Source organism: Lissotriton helveticus, chromosome 2_2, assembly GCF_964261635.1.
Source record: "Lissotriton helveticus chromosome 2_2, aLisHel1.1, whole genome shotgun sequence".
Taxonomy (NCBI): Eukaryota; Metazoa; Chordata; class Amphibia; order Caudata; family Salamandridae; genus Lissotriton; species Lissotriton helveticus.
This window is the reverse complement of record NC_136060.1, coordinates 313931784-313955830: the sequence shown is the minus strand read 5'-3', so window position 1 is coordinate 313955830 and position 24047 is coordinate 313931784.

Genomic DNA, 24047 nt, shown 5'->3' with positions numbered 1-24047 from the left:
ACCCCGCTTATTGGCATCCTTAACGGATGCCCACCCCGTGTCCATATTTCTTTTTTATTCCGAGGGTGCCTACTCCTCGTGTGAGTGCTGAGTTTGCCGCCGTCCGCGGCCTGCCTGGTTGTGAGTGGGGTCGCCAGGTGGAAAAGGAAGTGACGTCATTGTGTGACATCGCGGGGCTCCCAAGTAGAGGAGAGCCCCGCGGTTGCAGCTCGAGAGAGAGAGAGCGAACCTGTTGCCGGGCCGCTGCCTGATGCGACTCGGAAGATGAGGAGGGAGGCAGTGCCACGCCACGTCACGTCCGGAGCCTCGTGGGCTCCCATTCAAAGTCCCGGTCTCCGATGAGCGAGGACCGCGGGGGAAACATGGCACGTTGGGAAGGCGGGGCTCCCGGGAGTGAGGGAAAGCCCCGCCAGCACCACCGGGATTTGCAGCTACGCGGAGGGGCTCGAGGCACATTGCCAGTGCCTGCCCCGCCGCTGTCACATGAAGAGAGAGACTCCCCCCGACAGAGCCGGTGAGTAGGGCCGGGGGGAGGCACCAGATGGAGTGCCAATGTGGGTACCGAGTCAGAGCGGCCCGTGTGTCCAGTGGGCCGCTCCAACGACAGGGGGCATGTTTTCTTCTGGAGCCTAGGTGACTCCCCCGCCCCCATGATTGTGTCAGAGCCTGGAGGGCTCCCCATGTTCTATGCAGCATTTGTTTTCAGAGCCTAGAAGGCTCCCACGTGCGCAGTCTTTGTCCTAAGGGCCAGTAAGGGCCCTGGTCACAGTTTTGAGTCTACAGCTGCCCAGCAAGTAGTGGGCAGCTGCGCCGTTTAGGACCTTTTCTTTCTAGGGACATGTACTTTGCCTCTAGGAGTGAAACACACTCCTTCATCCCTACCTTGGCCTTCCCCAGCTGCAAAGCACTTAGTCCCAGCTTCAGCGTTTAGGCCCTGTTCTTGTCCCTCAGCTGCCCAGCAAGTAGTGGGCAGCTGCTACGTTTAGGTTTTGGCGCAGTGGCGCAACCTGGACCTTGATGTGAGTTCTGTGCTAAATGTGATGTATGTGCTTCTTAGGTTGCTAGGAAATGTACTGTGTGTAGAATGTTTTGGGCCCCCTGTTCTGATACCTCTAGACATATGTTTATGCTTAGGAGGTTGTTTTATCTAGTATGGGTTAAACTAGTGAGTACATGGTTCCCTGCGTGATATATGCCTAAGTGGTTAGGATTGGGTAAAAAGACATAATATCGAGTAAAAAATATAGAATGGACATAATATCGAGTAAAAAATATAGAATGGACATAATATCGAATGGACAGAATATAGTGGTTAAAAATATCAAATAGAAGGTAAGTAATATTGGTTTTTGAAATATAGAAAGTCAAAATATCGATGTCAGTAATATCGATTTTTAAAATATAGAAATTCAAAATATCGAAGTAAGTAATATCGATTTTTAAAATATAGAAAAACAAAATATCGAAGTATATGATATAGATAGTAAAATATATCGAATTTTTAATAATATCTAATTTTTTAAGTGTTTTTTTATGTAATTTAATTTTTGCGTAATCTAATTCTGTAGCGGGTTGTGGGTTTATAGGGGAATAGGGTGGGAAGTAATTTAATTGTAATTAATTAAAAAATTTAATTTATTTATTGGTATTAATTTTGAATTAATTGTTAATTAATTTTTAATTGGTAATTAATTAATTTCGAATTGGTAATTAATTTTTAATTGGTAATGTATTTTTATTAATTTATTAATTGATAATTATGTTAATTTAATTAATTCATTTTCCAGTGGGGGTTGTGGGTTTATAGGGGAATAGGGTGGGAAGTAAATTAATTGTAATTCATTAAATATGTTAATTTATTTATTGGTATTTAGTTTGAATTGTTAAATAATTATTAATTAATTAATTTTTAATTGGTAATTTAATTTTATTAATTGATTATTTGATAATTACGTTAATTTTATTAATTTATTTTGTGTAGTGGGTTGTGGGTTTTTAGGGGAATAGGGGGGGAAGTAATTTAATTGTCATTAAGTAAATCATTATTATTTTGTATTTATTTTTAATGTATTAATTAATTCGTAATTAATTTGTATTAATAGGTAATTACTTTTAATTATTAATACTAATTTGTATTTGTAATTGATTAATATTATATAATATTAAATTGGTAATTTATTTTATTTGATATTTTCTTGTTGTTGATATTTAATTAATTTGATTGATAAATTTAATCTTTAATTTCCCTACTGTTGCACTCTTTGGAGTGGTAATAGTAATTTTTACCCCTACGCTATCCAACGCTTTCCCTACTGTTGCACTCACTGGAGTGAGAATAGTAATTTTTACCCCTACGCTATCCAACGCTTTCCCTAATGTACTCTCTGGAGTGGGAATAGTCATTTTTACACATACGCTATCCAACGCTTTCCCTACTGTTGCACTCTCTGGAGTGGGAATAGTAATTTTTACCCCTACGCTATCCAACGCTTTCCTTACTGTTGCACTCACTGGAGTGGGAATAGTAATTTTTACTCCCCCGCTATCCAACGCTTTCTCTACTGTTGCACTCTCTTGAGGGGGAATAGTAATTGTTACCCCTACGCTATCCAATGCTTTTCCTACTGTTGCACTCTCTGGAGTGGGAATAGTAATTTTTACCACTACGCTATCCAACGCTTTCCCTAATGTTGCACTCTCTGGAGTGGGAATAGTACTTTTTACCCTCCTCTTATCCGACGCTTTCCCTACTGTTGCATTCACTGGAGTTGGAATAGTAATTTTTACCCCTATGCTATCCAACGCTTTCCCTACTGTTGCACTCTCTGGAGTGGGAATAGTAATTTTTACCACTACGCTATCCAGCGCTTTCCCTAATGTCGCACTCTCTGGAGTGGAAATAGTAATTGTTACCCCTAGGCTATCCAATGCTTTCTCTACTGTTGCACTCACTGGAGTGGGAATAGTAATTTTTACCCCCTCGCTATCCAAAGTTTTCTCTACTGTTGCACTCACTGGAGTGGGAATAATAAATTTACCCCTACACTATGCAACGCTTTCCCTACTGTTGCACTCTCTGGAGAGGGAATAGTAATTTTTACCCTCCTGTTATCCAACACTTTCCCTACTGTTGCACTCTCTGGAGTGACAATAGTAATTTTTACCTCTCGCTATCCAACGCTTTCCCTACTGTTGCACTCACTGGAGTGGGAATAGTAATTTTTACCCCTCCTGCTATCCAACGCTTTCCCTACTGTTGCACTCTCTGGAGTGGAAATAGTAATTTTTACCCCTACGGTATCCAACGCTTTCCCTACTGTTGCACTCACTGGAGTGGGAATAGTCATTTTTACCCTCCTGCTATTCAATGCTTTCCCTACTGTTGCACTCTCTGGAGTGGGAATAGTAATTTTTACCCGTATGCTATCCAACGCTTTCCCTACTGTTGCACTCTCTGGAGTGGTAATAGTAAATTTTACCCTCCCGCTATGCTTTGGTAAAAATATTGTATATTTTTTATTAATATTACGTTCATATATATATGTATTAAAAAATCAAAATGTATGTTAATTTTTTGTAACTGAAATTAATTATTTATTAATTTTAAGGTAATATAAGTATTTTAAATATGTTTAAGTTAATTATATTTATTATTTTATTAATGTATCATTATTTTAAAGCATTTAAAAAAAATTGGATATTTTGACTAACTATATTTTTAACAACAATATTTTTGATTCAATATTTTTGTACTTACCTGTTTGGAGATAGGGATTCGATATTTTTGCATTCTATATTTTTTACTCGATATTGCGGTAATTCTATATTTGTGACATCGATATTGTTTCAGTGATCCTTAGTATTGCGTAGGAGGTACTTACCTTTTACCAGTGGTTACTGGTTGTGTGCTGCATTTGCTATTTTATGCTACAATTGTTCTATGTTCTAAGTGCTAGTTCTACCAAGTGCTTATTCCTGACAGTGGTCCATGTGGCCCTGTCTTATGTACATAAGCCCCTGTAAATTCTGCCCGTGCCAGTGGCACAGTGTAAATTGTGTGTTTATTATCTAATGTGTTTGGTATAATACAAAGGCTATTTTTATATATAACCTTGTGTGGAGTTCCTTTTGTGGGGGGCCTGGGATGTTGTTGCTGGGGGTGCGTGCGCAAATACTTAAGCTACAATGCCTCCGGGATTAGCCTTACTGTCCGTGTCACGTTACCTAGAGGGTGAGCAGGAGTTATCTTTGGCGTGTAACTCCCTTGCCCTGACTAGAGTGGTGGTTTCTGCCTGGCTTTGGGGCAAGCCTTACCAACCGAAAATCCCCATTTCTAACAATCACATTGGAAGTTGCTTCCTGGTGAGGAAGGCCTTAGCGGGATGGGCCAGGCTTGAGGGTGCTGTTAAGGATGGTAGGAGACTGCTGAATGTGCACGTCTTGGGAGTCATTCTGGCCAATCTCCATGTAGTCTGCAATTCCCCTTATGAGGTAGCCATTCTCTGTAGCCTTTTATGTGGCCTTTAGAGTGGGCAAGTAAATTAGGACGTTTTATTGGGTGGTCTGCAATTGGTGGACACCCAATTACAGCTACACAGACTTACACAGAAGCCCAGGTATTCCTAGACCAATCCCACATGGAGGAGGGCTATAGTAGAGCTTAGAGCAGCCCAGGGATCTGCTATTTGCCCAGCTAAACTCATTAGAGTATACTTTTCTGTCCAACCAAATGTGATATCCCCCACCCTGTTTGTTCATGCTAATGGAGAGTGCCTGTTGAGGTATCAATGCTCAGTTTTGTTGCGCAGTACCCTTAGCAAACTTGGGATTGACCAGTTGGGTTATTCGTCCCTTCAGGATTGGGGAAGTGACTTTCAATGTGGGGAGTGGGGTTCTCTTCACGATGTTAAACAGATTGGCCAGTGGTCATCATTGTGTTTTAAGCACTACATACGCCCCGAGTTGCTCTGATTACCTGTTGTTGCACCTTATTGGCTGTGTGAGCCACTTTTTGCACTCTGATTTTTCTCTTTTAATAGTATACCTTCCAAAGTGGCATGGATGCTGGGCCACTGCTTTGTGTGGCGCGCCACTTACCATTTGCAGCAGCATCGTAAGCCTAGACTTTCAAGTTTGGATGATGTCTTCTTCCAATGGTGCAGACTTGAGGGCTACTGGATTGCTCCGCTTTGCCAGAGGGTGGAAGAGACATGGGGTCACGTATGACTGCAATTCTCGGACCTGATCATTATACACGTTGACGGTAATGATATCGTTGAGATGGGGCATAGGGCAGTTTGGGAGGCTCTGTTAGGTGAGTTTCCCTGGTTGAGTAAGACCTTTCCTAGGGCTACGAAAGCTTGGTCAGTGTGGGTCATGGGGCTTCAGCCCCTGGTCGCACTCCACAAGCCCTGCAAACTGCATGGTATCGGAGGGGCGGGTCTTGGGTTGCAGACAAGATTCAGAGGAATGGGACCACTCCTCAGGGATGCAGGTGGAGTACACCTATGTGGTTCTCCTTGGGTTGAATGTTGGCTGGACATTAGTACTGGATGGGTAAAGAATGCATAGTAAGTTGAGACTTTCACTTTTGGATGACATCATCTTCCAATGGTGCGGACTTGAGGGCCACTGGATTGCTTAGCTTTGCCAGAGGGTGGAAGAGACATGGGGTCACGTATGACTGCAATTCTCTGATCTGATCATTATACACATCAGCGGTAATGATATGGGCGAGCTGGGGCATAGGGCAGCTTAGGAGGCTCTGTTAGGTGAGTTTCCCTGGTTGGGTAAGGCCTTTCCCAGGACTACGATAGCTTGGTCAGTGTGGGTCATGGGGCTCCAGCTCCTGGTCGCACTCCACAAGCCCTGCAAACTGCATGGTATCGGAGGGGCGGGTCTTGGGTTGCAGACAAGATTCAGAGGAATGGGACCACTCCTCAGGGATGCAGGTGCAGTGGATGTGGTGTGGTTCTCCTTGGGTTGAAGTTTGCCCCGGACCTTAGTACTGGATGGGTAAAGAATGAGTGGCTCCTTTAGAATTGTATGACTTCATTGAATGTAACTATCAGATTGTAAAAAGTTGCTACCTATGTACATACCAATATAAAATGTGCATCTTCCTCATATTTCTAGATGTGTAATACTATAAATGTTTAAAGTAATAATGTGAATGAATGTTATAATGCCACGTCTGTGTTTCCTTATGTAATAAACATAGCCCTCTTTCCAAAGCAGTTGTTGTCTGTCATTGGGTTGTGGGGCTTTGGGAGGGGGTTTGGTAAGGCTGCGGGGGATTTGGGTCGTATGGCAGAGTGCCCGCCAAAGCGGGGTGCAGAAAAAGGGCCCAGGATCCCCGAGGGCCAGACACTTCACCACTGGCCATTTCGAGTCATTGGCGGGAAGGAAGGGGGAAGCATGACACCTTCTGGGTCACGGTAGGCATGTGGTTAGGGCGTCACTTTCGCTTCCGCAGGCAATGGGCATATATAGGGTGAGTCAGCCCGTGCCCCTTCCTTTTCACCATCGCGATGGCAGGAGTAGATAGGCAACAAGCCCACCCCCCAAGAAGTTTGTTCTTGATGAACTGTTCTGCAGAAAAGTGAACCCCAAGATCGCTGTATAACAGCGACGGGAGTTCTCCAACCCTCTTCCTAGGGCAGCACTAAGAGGGCAGACAGCAAGCTGAATCCCAAAAGAGAATGTCTATACTGGCTTAGGGCAAGTGCGCGCAGTTATTCAGTGTAGGGCATGGAGCTCCAGCCCCTGGTCACACTCTATGAGCCCCTCAAACAGCCTGGTGTTAGAGGGGCGTGAAACTGAGGTTGCGGGCAAGGATTGAAGGACTGGGGACCGCCCCTCAGGGGCGCAGGTACAGTCAACCTGTGTAGTTCTCCTTGGGATGAAGGTTGACTGGACCTTAGTGCTGGGTTGGTAAACAATGGGTAGCTCCTTTAGAATTCTATAACTTGATTGAATTTAGCTGTCAGATTGTAAAAAGTTGCTACCTATGCACATAGAAATGTAAAATGTAAAATGTGTTTCTTCCTCAAATTTTTTGATGTCTAATGCTATAATTTTTTTAAGTAATGATGTGAATGTATGTTATAATGTCATGTTTGTGTTTCCCCATGAAATAAACATGGCCCTCTTCACAAAGCAGTTGCTGTCTGTCATTGACTCACAGGAATGTGGGAGACGGCCTGGCAGGCTCGTGGGGGCTCTAGGTCCTAATACAACTACCATATTCCAATTCAATCAACTACAAGCAAAGCCAATAGGTCATGCACTCGGTCACCAGTTCTTGCTCTTATGTATTTATTCATTGAAACATTGAATCAGCCTTGCATTCACCTACTCTCTTTTCCAGAATACCACATACAATCAATGTGGAGGCATTTTTATTTATTGGGCCGACCTAATATCTTTGCCAGTACAATCTCTTGTCGTTTTCCATAGGGTTTACTTGCATACTGAATTGGGCCTTGACTAATTAATTAATTACTCAAATGGACATTTGGTCAACAGGACGTTGTGGATTTATTGTAATCTATGCAGTAGCCCTTTAGTTCGCCTGTACAAAGCTCATTATTTATGGCTTTAAACTAAGTTGTGACAGTGTTCATTTAAATTTTAAAATTGTGTGTGATTTGGTTATTAGTTTATAATTCATTATATCAATTTCTGTAATATTTACATGTTAATATCCCAGCTTATTTTAAAATATACATTTTCTTATACACATTTTTATATTATTTTTCATTCCAAAATATGTATATTTTACTTGAATCCCTAATTTGAACCCAGTATTTCTTATCGTTAACTGAAAATAAGATGTACACTTGCATCCTGCCGAGGCTGAAGCTGACCATTGTCAACTTTTATGTATGTTTTTCTTTGTTCTTGCAGGGCAGCCTTTTAAAGATAGCGAAATGTGTATTCAACAACTGAGGAACATACTTTGTTCTATAGTGCAGATAATAGTTTAATGGTCCAACGAACAATGACATATTTTCTGTCTGCATGAATTCACTCTCGTGCCGGAGCAAAACAACATTTAGGAAAATACATTGAAATTCCATTATTCAGTATCATCAGTGCAAATGGAAAATATATGATAGCATATGTCCGCTCAGTATGATAGCAATTTATGTTGAGGTGGCACATAATTGGAGCTGAATAGCAGATAAATATACTTTCTCTGCGTTTAGTTTGATATTAGTGTCATCTGAGCAAGGCATGTAGCATTCCAGAATCTCAGCAGCATCATGACTCAGGGATGCATTCTTTGGATTTAAATTCAGTAGTTAAAATATCCGGTTTGCATCAAAAGCGTTAAACAGTAGCGGCTTGTGAACTTTGAATATGGTAGGGGGGCTTGCATTGAAATCCAGGGAGCGAGCGAAGTAGGCAAGTCTGCCTTCTTCTAGGTGGATTCAGTAGGTTCCCTCTCGAGAAAAATTTGAAACAAATCAGGCACATATGGCATTTTTAAGCGCCATTAGCACATATACACACTGATTCATCAAAGACCCGTTTTGCGAGTCTTTGCTATTAAGGACTTGCAAAACGGGATTCATGTAGGAATTGCAATAAATATTGCGATTCCTACATCTTCCTTATTTGCGATTAGCAATTTGCTAATCGCAAATAAGGAATAACTCCCCATTCATTCCTATGGGCCTGTAGGCCTATAGGAATGAATGGGGAGTTATTCCTTATTTGCGATTAGCAATTTGCTAATCGCAAATAAGGATGCGATTTCAAGGGTGCCAGGGGTGTCCAAAGGACACCCTGTAGCACCCCTGAAATGCAACATTACACAGGTGTTGCGCACACACATGTCCAAAGGACATGTGTGTGTGTAACATGCAACAGAGAATAATGCACTAAAGTGCTTTTTTCTATTTTTTTCCGCTATTTACCACGAAGTCTGACTTCGTGGTAAATAGCGGCCAAATATTGCGAATTCGCAATTTTAAATTGGTTAATGAATTGCATTTAAGGAATCTCAAATAGAGATTCCTTAAATGCAATTCCTTGCTAAAATGCGAATTCTGTAATAGCGATTTTTGCATTTGGGATGATGTTAAATCCCAAATGCAAAAATTGCGCTTGCAAAGGGCCAGATTCTGAGAATCTGGCCCTTTGCGAGCCGATTTGCATTTCATGAATCTAGCTGATAGTCTGGCACCGGTTTACTACACCGGGACAGAATGGGAATAATCTGCTAGATTCATCAAAGACCTGTTTTGCGAGTCTTTAATAGCGATTCATAAGGAATCGCTATTAAGGACTTGCAAAACGGGATTCATGTAGGAATTGCCAAAAATATTGCGATTCCTACATGTTCCTTATTTGCGGCGGGCAAATTGCTAACCGCAAATAAGGTATAACTCCCCAAGGGGCCCAGAGGAATGCATGAGGAGTTATTCCTTATTTGCGATTAGCAATTTGCTAATCGCAAATAAGGATGCGATTTCAAGGGTGCAGGGGTGTCCAAAGGACACCCTGTAGCAGCCCTGAAATGTGAATTTACACTGATGTTGTGCACACACATGTCCAAGGACATGTGTGTGTGTGTAACATGCAACTTAGAAAAATGCATTTAAATGCATTTTTCTCAGTTTTCACTATGTACCACGGGGTTTGACTTCGTGGTAAATAGCGGTCCTAAATTGCGAATTCGCAATTTTTAAATATTTCATGAATAGCATTTAAGGAATCTCTAATAGAGATTCCTTAAATGTTAATCCTCGCAAATTTGCGAATTCTTTATCAGCGATTTTTGCATTTGGGATGATGAATCCCAAATGCAAAAATTGCACTCGCAAAGGGCCAGATTCTCACAATCTGGCCCTTTTGCGAGCGCATTTCGCTTGATGAATCTGGCTGTAAGTTGCTAAAATACCGTAGGTTGTAAAAGGACACTCATTAAATATTAAAGTATTTCTATGATGTGCTTAGCCAGAAAAGGCTGCTGCTTCACGAATTGACCATTTTTTGTTAATATGCTGTGGATGACCCTCTATATTCCAATAATTACCTCCACTGTGCCAGGTTCAGTATTTTGTCATAGGATGTCCAAATCTACCTTGAGTGATCCTTTATGCCCAGAATTACTTACAAAGTGCAAAAGAAAGAATGTTGCATTTGATGCTTTCCATGTACCGTGAGTGACGAAATTCCCATGCTGTATATTAGTGCCAACTGAAGTGCTCCATATGCCAAGTGTTACCTATAGTATGTCGGGTCCTACATTTTTCCAGACTTGGCACGTATGCAAGAATTACATACAGTAAGCCAGCCGCACAAAATTGCCAGTGGTGCCCATATGCCACACATTACTTAATTTATGAGTGTTAGACCTGTCAGCCCTGGGGTGGTCTTACCCCGTTTTTTTTGCCCTTTTCGAATCATTTTTGCCACCATCTTTTTGTTGGACCTAGGCCTCTGGGCGCCTTACCACTGCCAAACAGTGATGAGGTGCAGGTGCTCTCTCCTAATAACATGGCTGCCACAGGCCCCTTCTACTGTGAAGTGGCCTTTGAACATACAGGCATCAGCAGTTAGGAGCAGGCTGGGACATACTGATACTGTGTCTTTGCCGTCCCGCCTTTTTGTCCCATAGACCAACATGTGGAAGCTCCTGGAACCTTCCAGCCCAGGGAGGAGTTATGCTTGCCGCCTTTTCAGGAGGGACACCTGACCTAGGGGTATTAGAGGAAAGGAGGTTAACCTGACTAGATAGTTGGGGCACCACTGGACCTGGGGGAACCTCTGCTGGAGTATAGGCGGTTGGGCCTAGGGGGAAACCTACACTACTAAGACTGACTGAGCTTAGGCCCTGCTGTACCCAAGATAGCTGAGGGACTCCACCTGCCTGCAGACCTTGCCCAGTGAGGGAGAAACCCAGGGTACCAACTCCAGTGTGCTGCAGGGAACCATCCTGCCTCGTATGCCTGCCAAATCAACCCCTACCTGCTCCCCCAAGATACTGCAATCAAGATTCTGCAACTAAGACCTGCTAACAACTAGCGCTGCAAACCTGAGGCCTGCCATCCTCCCTAAGCGCTGGGGACACTGTGAGAGCTGCTGTTGGGGGATTAAGAGTAACCCTGGGCGAAGCACTACGCTACGCTCGTGTAGTTTGCGAAGATTGCGCAACTTCGCACTACGCGAGCTGCACGTAGCACAGTGCGAACATGCGTAGCGCAGCTTAGCGTAGTGCAGCGGTCATTTTTTGCTTGTTCGCGGCCCTCAACGTCATGTTCGCGACCGCGAGCAAGCAAAATGACATCCCGGCGAGACTCTCAACGCGGGGAGGTCAGGTTTCTCATTGCGAGTGGTTGTGCATGCTCGCGACCGCTAGCGATGAGAAACTACCAGTTCGCGTTGAAAAAGCTGCCGCTCGAGTAAAAATCTACAGCTCGCACTGTGCAAGATGCCGTTTTCAATGATTGCACAGTGCTGGATGCTTGTTCGCACTGTGCAATCATTGAAAATGCATCATGCACAGTGCGAACATGCTACTATGCAGCTCGCGTAGTGCTACGTGAAGTTCGCGAAGTGCACTTCGCGTAGCGCTACTTCGCTAACTACGCCAACCCCTAATTAACAGGTAAAACACTGTGCCCACCTAGCGCTATATTGCTGGAACTGTGCCACACCCCCGTGCACTAAGGAGAAGTAATCTGCTGTGCTGCCCAGCGCTGTGCCCATTGAACGCTATTTGCCAAAATCACCGCCGCAGCCCAGAACTTGGAGGAACTGCTGCTGTGCCCCTGCCTGTTATGACCCTCAAGCGCTAAAAACTCTAAGCGCTGGAAGCCCCCCAATCACCGCCGCAGCCCCGGTACCTGTGTACTAGCGCTGAGCTGGTGAAAGCGCTAATTGCCGAGGATCACCGATACGGCCTGGGCACCGTGAAGCCTGAGGGGCTACCTGCGCCCTGAGCCATGTGTGCCTTTGGCTTGGGCGCTACAGCTGAACGCGCCTTGGGGCCCAGAGATCACCGCCGCGGCCCCGGCACCCCGTGAGAGGAATCATCTTTTGCCCCAAAGTCATCGCCGTGGCTCCAAAGCCTGGGGAGGGCCGCCGCGGTAGCAAAGAAGGCCCCGCTGGGCCGGCGAAGGCAGAGAGGGCGTCATAACGTGACTGGGGCACCAGCCGCGTCATCAGCCGCGACCCTTGTCAGTCGGGCACCCATTGGAGCTTGCAGCCGCGCCCACCAGAAGCCGCATTCCTATTGGTTCCCGCGGCCTGCCCCCCAGAAGACCACGACCGGATTGGACCCCGGGCCGCGAGAGAGCCGAGAGTGATTCTGACGGTCACCAGAGGGGCTCTACTGCCGGAGGGAGCCCCGGGCGTGCCTCCCCCCCCCCACAACGCCAAGTAGAAATCCACCCTTGCCCATTCAGAGCCCCAAGTGGAGCAGAGAAGCGGGACGACTGGGGCAGGGGTGCCCTACACTTGCCAGAACTGCCCCGTTGAGTTGTGGGGCTTCAGGGTCTACACCCAGGGAAGGCCCCTTTCAGGGTCGTTAGAGAGGTGTCCCCAGGGGCTCCTGGGGAACCAAGGAGGTACCCAATCGGCTCCTCCCAAGGGGACTTGCCCTGAACCATGCTGAGGGCTGGTTTACACCATCTGCCACAAGAGGTAAGTTGTTAAGGAGATAGACAATGCCCACATCACCCACCTGCCTAGCAAATATCCCCCAGGTTAAATGCCTGCAGCCAAGGTGTTGCCCTAATGAATGTGTGCCTAGAAAGTGTTACTGACGCTGAATTCATGGCTACAAAGTTCGCTATTGTTGTCTAGTGAGTTTAGAGTGATATCTGAAGCATATACCTGGATATTAGAATTTTTACCTGAATTGAATTCTGATTAAGACATGTTGCTGATGCTGTGTTTATTCCCCCCAAAGTGTTGCCTCATTGCAGAAGTACAGTGGGGATGTTACCTGTAGTAATGTTGCATAAGAGATGTTGCCTATGATGTCCCTGAATACTAAGGGCCATATGTAGGTAAATATATTTTACCGATTCCTAAATACTGAATTTTACCGATTCGGTATTCAGGATTCGGTAAATGAGATGTAGGAAAAAATTCGGTAACATTTACCGAATCGGAAAAATTAAGAAAATGTGTACCGAATCAGTATTTACCGAATCGGTAAATACCGAATCAGTAAATACTGAATCGGAGATTCAAAAAACAAGCAATTGAGGATTCAACCAATCGTGTGCATCCACCCCACCCCGCAACCAGGAAGTGGCCACACCCATGCAGGTGCAGACAATCAGAACCTTCTGGAGACCTGGTACTGTGGTTCTGAAAATTCTGGACTCGTGCAATAAACTTTGTCGTAGTATGACAATTTTTGTATCAAAATACCGAGAATGGCTAGTACACTATGTACAAGTATTTTCGTCATATTCCAGTAACGATTTCACCTCGAAATCGTCATTTTCGTCCTGAACCCTTGGCTTCCATTTTGTGTACGGCAGCCATTTTGTGAGTTGCCCTCACATAGGCTTATAATACAGATAAATTTGATTCCAAAGGACACGTACACCTTAATTGACTTCTCTCTGACCTGGGCAAGCTGAAACCATTGCCCCAGGCCGAACCTGCCCGGCCAGTTCCTTTCCCAGTGGCCGAGCGAGATAGCATCAAGGCACAACATGTCATAAACCTTTTCATCGCACACACACCCTGCCTAATCTTGCTCACACCTGTCCCTGTTTCTTTACATATGTCTTGCTTTACGAGGAGGAGGTGCCCGTTTTTATTGGGGGTACACCGATATCTGATGAAAATGTTGGGCCTTGCCGGGTAATTTGTTGTGGGCTGGACAAACTGAAATATGGGCTTGTCATCATGACTCTGCTTTTTCTTTGTAGTGGAAATATGTGACTGGTCAACAGTAATGCCAAGAATGTTTGCCTGAAGCTTAATATTTTGTATAAAAAGAGAAGCCTGGCTTTGTAAGATTGAGCAGTCTCCTGAGAATATACACACCGTGTTGTACTTCTAGGACGCCTGTTACTTGGTCGCAGCCAATAAATTCGATCTTTGACTTCACCTAGAAGACTCTGAGTTTCTGTGTCTGAATCAGGAAAGTACTCGAGGTCTTAGGGTGTACCCTGACACCGCTGGGTTACCGGTTCGGTACCCGTTCTGAAAAACCCAGTACCTCAGCTGGCGCCCAACGTGGGGCGATACAAACGGTACCGGTCCAAGCCAGAGGTTCGTGAGGAGCTTCGTGTGAAAATTCTGGAGGAAGGCCGCCACTTCATCGACCCCTGCATGTCAACGTGGTCCGAAAGTCTTTGCTGCGAGGTTCCCCGCTTCCCGACGGCTACGAAGGACTGCTGCCCTGGCTATCGCCCTGATTTGGACCCTTGATGTTTGGTAGAGCGAAACGATAGACGAGTTTTCTGGTGACGTCATCGATATCTCAGTTAAGTATAAGTGGAGCGTCTCCCAGTCCTTAGTTTGGTATCCCTTTGGGATCTTTGATTTGGAACTTGCAAGTACCAAAGCCGAAGGACTCGTGTATTTACGAGAATATCGTAATCGATAATCCTTTGAAGTTTGAAGCTAGACTAGTGAGCGAAGATGCCTGGTCTTAGCAGACTTGGAAATTTGTTTTGTCTTGGTTGTAATAGGGATTCCCGATTGGAGGACTCGTGTCCGGTTCCTCCAATTGGAACTCCAACTTATGAATTGTATGTGAAACATGGAGTAGGCCCCATCACATATAATAAAGTGTGGATCAAATACACCAGAAAAGATGGTGTTTTAAAATGGCCCCAATATGGTAGCCTATGGCGTAAAGAAGCCAAGCAGAAAGAAATTAAATTAGAGAAGAAAAATAAAAGAGAAAGGGGTATTTCGATAATGCAATCTGCTATGCAGTTTAAAGATAACGAAGAAGAACAGATGAGTGAGCAGTTGCACAGGCAACGTAAAATGGTACACGATAAATGTTATCCAGTTTTGCCGCCTCTTCAGCAAGATGCAGCAAAAGACCTTGAAAAAGATCCGTTAATGTCGCATTTGTTAAGTTCGCCACCCCCTTATGCACAGAATGCTACGGCACCTCCGCAATCTTTAGCTGCGCAACCTTTGGTTGTATTGCCTCCTGCTCCTCCACAACCACCAGCTGCTCTTCAGTTGGCCCCTACTCTTCCGGTGCAGCCTCCTCAAGGGCCACCGGCTTTGACATCTGCTCTGCCTTTACTTCCTACAACTTTGACTACTATATCGACTCCCACTCCTGGTATTCCTCCTGACACTGCCTCTGCGTCTGCCTTGCCTCACCCTGCTTTTCCGCCTGTCCTTTCATCGACTTCTCCCTCTGTTCGCCAGAGAATGACTAGCACTGTTGCTAGCCTTCTATATCCTTTCTTTGGAGCAACAAGTGTAACTCCTGACACAGAGCGTAAGCAGTTGCGTAGCCAACTGCCTGATTCTAGGGAGAAGGAAACGTTGAATTATTTGGCACATAAGTGGGTTACCGACCCGACGAGGTACGGGCTAGCGTCTGTTATGGATGTCTTCCATCAGTGGGAAGAACCGAAGCAGAGATACGTTTTTGACAAAATGTGTACTTTCCTTTGTGAGGATAGAGAGGAAAATGATTTGGAGCCCAATCCGCCTGAGTTGTGTCGTGTACGCTTCGAATTTGGAAAAGGCGCAATTGTGGGTTCAGATGTTAAGAAAACAGTTGCGACATTGTTGTCGCTTAGGACTGAAGGTGTTTCTAGGTCGTTGTTTGAGTCTGATTCTTCTGTTAAAAAGAAGGGAAGACAATATCCCATGAGAGAAGTTCCTCCAGTATGGAAGGAAGAAGTAGCGGCTGGTCCTGGTAATGTTCCACCAGCTATACCAGCACATTTTCAGTGTGTGTGGGTACATGTTCCATGGAAGCGAGCTGAAGTCTTGGCCCTTAAACAGACATTGCCTGATCCCCGTAAGAATCCTGCAGGGTATTACAAGGAATTGTCACAGACTGCAGGTTCATGCATCATGAATTTAGCTGACATAGACATGTTGTTTGGGAATGTTGTTCCACAGCCTTTATGGGGAAAAATTTGTCATGCAGGTCATGATCAGGAGTTAGGTGACTCATGGGCTAATATTACTGCTGCAGATGCCCGACAAGTTGGTGGTGCTAAACCCGAGCCTTTAGTAGCAGATCTCCCTGGTAGGTTCATTAATTATATGAAAACTTTAATGCCCGCGTTGCGTGTGAATTGGGATAAGCTGTTTGCGTGTAAGCAGAACAACGATGAAACGGTGTCAGATGTCTTCACCAGGTTTGAAGAAACGTTTGTCGAGCACAGTGGTCAAGATATGAGTACAGAAGGTGGACAACGGTTGTTCGTCGATAAATTTGTGCATAATTTACTTCCCGAGTTGTGTAAAATGTTAAAAGATTCAGAGAGTTCTTGGGCAGTTTCCTCTTCAGCACAGATATTGGCTACTGCGCAGTATTACGAAAATCGAGACAAAGATGGGAAAGATAGAGCAGAGAAGAAAACTAAAGAGTTGAAAACGAAGGTTTTGTTACAGCAAGCGTACCCGCCACGTGGTGGTCAAAATCGTGGTGGTCAGAGTAACTATCAGCAGCCTCAGCAGTTTCAGAGAGACACGCAAAGGACCGAATATCCCCAACAACGTTTTCCTGTAGGCCCTAATCAGTGTGCATATTGTAAAGAGGAGGGTCATTTTAAAAGTAGTTGTCCTGCTTTATTACAGCGCATGAATGGTGTTTCCAGTGCAAGAGGTCGAAGTATTTCACAAGCACCTAGAGGTAGAGGACGTGGAAATTTCCCCCAGAACGCGCGTTCCTTTCCGACTCAGAATTCAATGAATAGTTTTGATCAACAGAATAATGTGTCTGGTAGGACAGCTCAGTACTATGCTGATGATTACTATGCAGAGGATGAGCATATGGGAGGTAATGATTGCTAGGACAGCCATAGACAAAGAGAGGGAGTTGTTTCAGTTCCAGTAGATCAGAGTGGACCTTATGTTGAGGTGATTACATCAGGTGTGTCAGAGCCTTTTCTGTTGGATACTGGTGCTACAAAGAGTTCTATTATGCACTCTAAACTCCCTGGCGCACCTTTGTCTGGCGAAACGAATGTATCAGTAGGTTTTTCTGGCGCCCCAGTTAGAAATCCGATTTCTGACCCTTTGACCCTTTCTGTTGGACCTTGTGAATTCGAAGCACCCCTTATTATAACGACAGGTCGTGGTGAAAACTTGTTAGGATTGGACCTTTTAAAAAGATTGTATGCGACTTTGTATTGTTCTCCTTCAGGAGTAGAACTTACACTGGGTAAGAAAGTGATTTCTTCAATGTATTTGTCAAAGGACAAACTTCCAACAGAATTGTCATCTCTCCCTAATATTCTTTGGGCTACTGGTCCTAATGATGTAGGTCTTTTGGAAATACCACCATATGTTGTTACATTGAAAGCCAATGTTAAAATGCCACGCACTCCCCAATACAAAATTTCTAGTGACGGCTTTGCTAGCGATCATTTATGATCTGATTGAAAAAGATGTGATTGAAGAGACAAGAGGCAACGTTTGCAATAGTCCTGTTCTGCCTGTTTTGAAGCGAACTGACCCTTCCCAGCCACCTGTTCACAGATTTGTGATTGATCTTAGAGAGGTGAATAAAATAGTTGCGCCACAATTTCCAGTTGTTCCTGACATTACTGCCCTATTGACTATGATTCCAGCTTCTGCCACCTGGTTTTCAGTGATTGACTTGAAGAATGCTTTCTTCAGCATCCCGATTGCTGAGGAGAGTAGGGATATTTTCGGCTTCAGTTTAGGAGGTCGAAGCTTCCGCTTTAAATGCGCTCCACAGGGCTACTGTGAAAGTTCATCGATATATAGTCAAGCTCTAAAAACGCTGCTTAATACGATTGTTTTACCTGATGGCGCTACCCTCATTCAGTATGTTGATGATTTGCTTGTTGCTGCAGATACTGAGAAAATCTGTAAAGAAGCCACGTTGTCTTTGTTGCGTCATTTGTGTGAGTTGCATCACAAAGTGTCTCTCTCAAAATTGCAATATTGTCGACAAGAAGTGACCTACTTAGGTCATCTCTTATCGAAGGAGGGAAGGAAACTGACCCCACAAAGAATTCAGGCAATAGTGAAATTGAGTGTGCCAAGGACACAGCGAGAAGTGAGTGCTTTCTTGGGCATTACATCATATTGCAGGCAATGGATACCAAATTTTTCCTTGCTGGCCAAACCTTTGGTGGCATTAACTTGTAAAGATACACCGAATCCTGTCCCATGGTCTGAAGAGTGTCAGAAAAGTTTTTCCGAATTGCGCAATGCATTATGTTTGGCTCCTGTGTTGGGTACCCCCAACTACAGTAAGCCCTTTACATTGTACGTCCATGAGAAAGAAGGTTGTGCATTATCAGTATTGACACAGTTATTTGGAGACAAGCAGCGTCCATGCGCGTATTTTTCGTCGACTTTGGACCCGGTAGCTAAAGCATTGCCGAGTTGTTTAAGAGCCACAGCAGCAGCAGCTGTTTCTATTCGACAGTCTGCTGGGTTAGTGATGAATAACACATTGATTGTGATGGTTCCACATGCAGTGGACACGTTGTTAAACAGAACCAAGACACAGCACTTAACTAGTGCTCGATTGTCAGGTTACGAGTTGACATTGTTAGCGAGCCATGTGCATATAAAAAGATTCAACGCACTTAACCCAGCTATGTTGTTGCCGATTGTAGAGGAATTAGATGCTTCTGAACAGCATGATTGTTTTCTTAGATCAGAAGAAGAAACGAAAGGGAGAATAGACCTCCAGGATACTCCCCTTGCAAAGTGTGATGGTACATTATGGGTGGATGGTTCATGCTTCAAGCTTCCGAATGGAGATACGACTGCGGCATATGCTGTTACGACTTTCCATACAATCGTTGAAGCTGCACGTATCCCACATAATTCAGCTCAAGCAGCAGAGTTGATTGCACTTACAAGAGCATGTGTGTTGTCGAAAGGAATGAAAGTGACTATCTATACCGACAGCCAGTATACATTTGGTGTGGCCCATAGTTTTGGACGATTGTGGAAAGAACGTGGGTTCCTGACTTCGCATGGAGCTAAGATTCAGCATGGTCAGTTGGTGAATGAGCTTCTTGAGTCACTGACTTTGCCGTTGCAAGTTGCGATTGTGAAATGTAGCGCACACAAGAAGGTGACTGATGATGTTGGTCGTGGAAATGCATTTGCTGATGAAATCGCAAAAGAAACTGCAAGGAATGTGATGAGTCGAATGTATGTTGCAGGCCCTGCAAGATGGATTGGTGACGTTGGAATGTGTGAAGACACGATAGAGAGTGTGAAGTCTATTCAAGCTGAAGCTACAGAGAAAGAATTGAGTGTGTGGAGAGAAAGTACGGATAAAATGGATGCAAATGGTTGTTGGATTGAATTGTCAGAGCATCAGAGATGGTTGCTACCCGATGCGTATGTGCTTGCAGTGGTTACAATGGCTCATGGAATAGCTCATATCAGTGTGAAAGGGATTTGCAAGTTGTTGGCTCCAGTATGGCAAAATGCTGGAATTCCTAAGTGTGCAGAGAATGTGGTCAAGAATTGCATGGTGTGTCTGAAACACAATACTGGTAGGGGAACCCCAACTCCAGCTGGTCATTTTGCACCTCCTACGTATCCGTTCGAGGTTTTGCAGCTAGATTTCATCCACATGGAAAGGTGCAACAATTTAAAATACGTACTCGTTGTTGTTTGTGCCTTTTCAAGATGGGTGGAAGCCTACCCCCTAAAAGACAACACTGCCTTATCCACAGCTAAAGCCCTTGTGAAAGAGTTCTTCCCCAGATTCGGAATGCCTAGAATGGTCTGGAGTGACAATGGAAGTGAATTTGTGGGACGAGTGATGAAGAAAGTATGCGAAGGGCTAGGCATTCATCAGAAATTTCACGCTGCAAATCACCCCCAATCAGCTGGATTAGTAGAATGTTACAATGGCACGCTAAAGTTAAAATTGGCCAAAATTCAAGCGAGCTCTGGTCTTAAATGGCCTGACGCTCTACCCCTAGCACTCCTATCCACCAGAATGACTGTGCATTCGCGAGTGGGACTTAGTCCTTACGGGATAGTTTTTGGCCGCCCGGCCAACATATGGGGAGTGCCAAGGCCCACAAAATTTAGTGAAATCGAACACCCTGTTTTGCTTGACTACTTGTACGAATTGACGGCTAAATTGCGTGATTTACACCAACAGGTCCACAACACTCTGCCTCAAGCCTCTGAAGCTCCAGGTCACCAGATCGATCCTGGATCCTGGGTTCTAGTGAAGAACTTTCAGCGAACAAACAACGACCAGCCCAGGTGGACCGGCCCACACCTCGTCCTTCTTTCAACGAGATCAGCTGTTCGAGTGGAAGGGAAGAAGCACTTGATCCACGGCGTACACTGCAAGAGGGTGCCTTTACCTCTGCCGTACGACCGGTGGGTCCAGGAGGGTGTCGCCGACTCAGAGACTGAAACCGTGCCGCGTTTTTTACCTTTCAGTGATGCACGTGTAAAAGGAACACTTACTGAAAAAGAGAGTGACAACATTTTGCAACCAGCTGAATCACCGTCAGTTCCATTGGACACTACGGAGCCTGAACTCCTTTTCCGAGATCATACCATACCTGGAAAGCAAAGATACAATCTGAGGTCGAGAACTATGGACAAATAAAAACAAACTTTTTTTCATTGATATTTTTGAAAGCGCAGCTCTCCCATCTGAGAAACTTGCTTATTTTTGTTTTTCGAACCGCCATCCGGGTTCCGCTGCTAGGGCCACGATTGCCCAAAGTCTTTGGGGTGCAGCTGACGACGTTAGGTCGACAGTTCTGGTTGGTCTAAGAGAGTTGCCCTAGACTGACAGAAGCATTCCTTAGCAGAAACAACCTCCCATCGTGGGCAGCATTGTATAGAGGATGGAGTTTTTCGAGATGGAGAGATCTGCCAAGGAAATGAACTTTAAAAGCAGAATATGTAAAATGATGACCAAGAAAAGCTTTTTGATATTGTGCATTTTCATGTTATTCAGTATAATGATGTTTTTGATAGGATATGTTTTATTCTCTTTTCAAGTGACATTTGCACCCACCTCATCGCCTATACCTCCTCCTTCTACTGTTTCCCCGCACTCTTTTCAGTCCCTTCCTGAACATGAATCCGCTAGGAGATTAGAGTTTATTAATAACTCCTTCGTTCCACTTTTGCATCAACACCAACTAGTAATGAACACGACCAACTGTTGGGTGTGTGGTCTTATGCCTCACACAACGGATAAAGGTATTCCCTATCTGGTCCTGCCATTCAGCCACAATGGTTCTGTGTGGGCATACAGAACAATGTTTATCCATGCACATGAAGTCTACCCCCTACGTTCTGTAACAGACAATCCTAAGAATAGTGCTCTAGTTAAGGGTATAGTAGACATGATTAAGGAAGATATTTCCTACGAGACTATCCCTAGAGATGAGACACTAGTATACATAGGATGGAACGTGACCGGATATGGAGCTACTCTGAGTGAGAAACAGCAAGCTAAGAGATCTTCCCCGAATTGGATTGTACCCCATCAGGGTCACCTGTGTCTGCAAGGTACTGGCAAGAATCCCAGAGCTCAGTTAGGGAAAAGCATCTGCACTGAAACATATGTTTTTGCATCTCAGACTTCCCCTCCGTTCTTAGCAGCTAAGGGTACCTATTTCATCTGCCATGATAGAGCCTATACATGGTTGCCCCCTGACTTTTCGGGCACATGTTTTGTTTCGTTCCTGCTGCCTCCCACCTACACAGCTGCGGCAGATTACCACAAGACAAGGATAGTTAGAGGTGTCTTCAGCAAAGAAGACACTGCGGGACAAGAATTTGGAGACTTTGTGAAAGGTTTTTTGCCGTTCTGGGGACCCATGGTTAACAGCAGGAACATAAGGCAATTGACAAGGGTGGTTGAATCCACCGTGGTTGAAACTGCTGTGCCCTTAGTAACTTGACTGCTGAGCTCCAGTCGGATCGTCTCATGACCCTTCAGAACAGGGTCGCATTAGATGTCATACTTGGTACCTCAGTACCAGCTGAACATTGCTGAGGAAAACTGCAATTTGGCTTCCAATGAATCAGAGAGGGACGGAGCAGAAAGGAAAAGGAAAATTAAGTTCAGTGCAAGTGAGCTTCAGGTCCTTGTGGAGGAGGTGGTGAAACACCACACACAGCTTTTTGGCAAGCAGTCCCTGCAGGTAGCAGAGGCTGTGAAAAGGAAGATCTGGCTGGCAATCCAGGCAAAGGTGAATGCCATTGGGGTGAGCCCATGCGACATAGATGACCTCAAGAAAAGGTGATATGACCTTCGGATCATCACCAAGAAGAAGCTGGCTGCGCAGAGGAAAGAGGCCAGTGTCACAGGGGGAGGAAGGAGCAGGGCACCTGCCCTCACTGACCTGGAGCAGCTGCTTGAGTCAACCCTGGAGCCCGAGAGTGTGTCTGGAATCGGGGATGCAGACAGCTCAGCCAAAGCTGCCACAAAACAAGGTAAGAAGCACGCACAGCAATCCTCCCCTCTTCCCTATCCCCATTCCACAATGTGGCTGTGTGACTCACACTCCAGAACAGGTTTTAGTATACACCAGCAATGCATTATGGGAGATGTAGTCAGTGAAACACCCATCATGACAGTCATCACACTAAACAAGGCATTCCACACACATCAGTCAGAAGCAGCAGAGGACATTGAGATAGTGTGACAGGATTTTAATTTCATATTGAAATGCGGCTGCAGGACCACTGAGCTAATGTCCATATCTGTCCACAGGAGAGTCATCGCTCAGGACTGCGCAGGAGAAGGAAGGAAGGGCACCCCGTAAGGGAAGAACTGAGGATGCCAGCACAAGTGCAGGTCACAGCACTCCAACACCACCGGCACCAACACCACAGGCAGGTGCCCCACCAGACCCAGCCGCAACAGCAGAGCCAGCATCGACACTGCTGACTGACTCACCACCACAGCAAGCCTCACAAGAACTCTCAGCCTCACCAGCAGCAACATCACCTGTAGTGGTACGGCCCAGGAGGCATGCTGTCGCCACTCTCCATGTCATGGAGTCGTCCTCTGAGGACACAAGGGGGGGTGACACACCAACTGCTCCACTGAAGGAAACAAATGCTGGGCTGCAGTCCACCTCCGAGGGTGCGCACACAGGTGCGAGACTCTGCAGGGCCCAGGAGCACAGCACAACTCGCAGGGTGATGGGGTCTTCTGAGGGCTGGAGGCCGGTATGGTCATGGTTCAGCGCCTGCAGGGGAAGGCGATACAGTCAGTTAAAAGGCAAATGCGGCACCTAAACCAGAACATTTTTAATATTGACAGGGGCATCAGCTCTATGGCGGAGGGCATCAAGGAGATGGCTGAGGGCATGCGGGACATGTCCCAGTCTTTGTTGGTGCTTTGTGAAAAACTGGGCGAGGTCAGGGCAATAAGGCACAGGGAGAAGCAGTGTATGGAGCAGCACACCAGGGCAGTGAACTGCCTGGCAACTGCCACTTCCCTGCTCTGCAGGCGCTCCGTGGCAATGCAGGAGGGGCTTGTGCACTGCTGCACTGATGTCACCAGGGGGATGGGGAAGGTGACAACCGCACTGAAAGTGCTGCTGACCACCCAGTCAGCCAACGCTGGTGCAGTAGGTGTGGGGAAGAGTGATGAGACCACCAGCAGGAGCAGCCTTACCCCCCATGTCCCAGACACCAGGAGGAGCAGCAGGCGGCATCCTGCGGACCCTTGCCTAGCAGACAGTGACGAAGGCCAGCTGCTGGCATCCAGCACTGTAGTGCATGGGCACAGACGTTAATGCTGCCCACAGATTTCTGAACATATTTAGGGTGAAGTAACCCATTACTACCTATTAAGGTTGACACCATTTGGACTGGCATGGCGTGCCATTTGTTCATTCTCGTAGTGCACAGTTATTAAA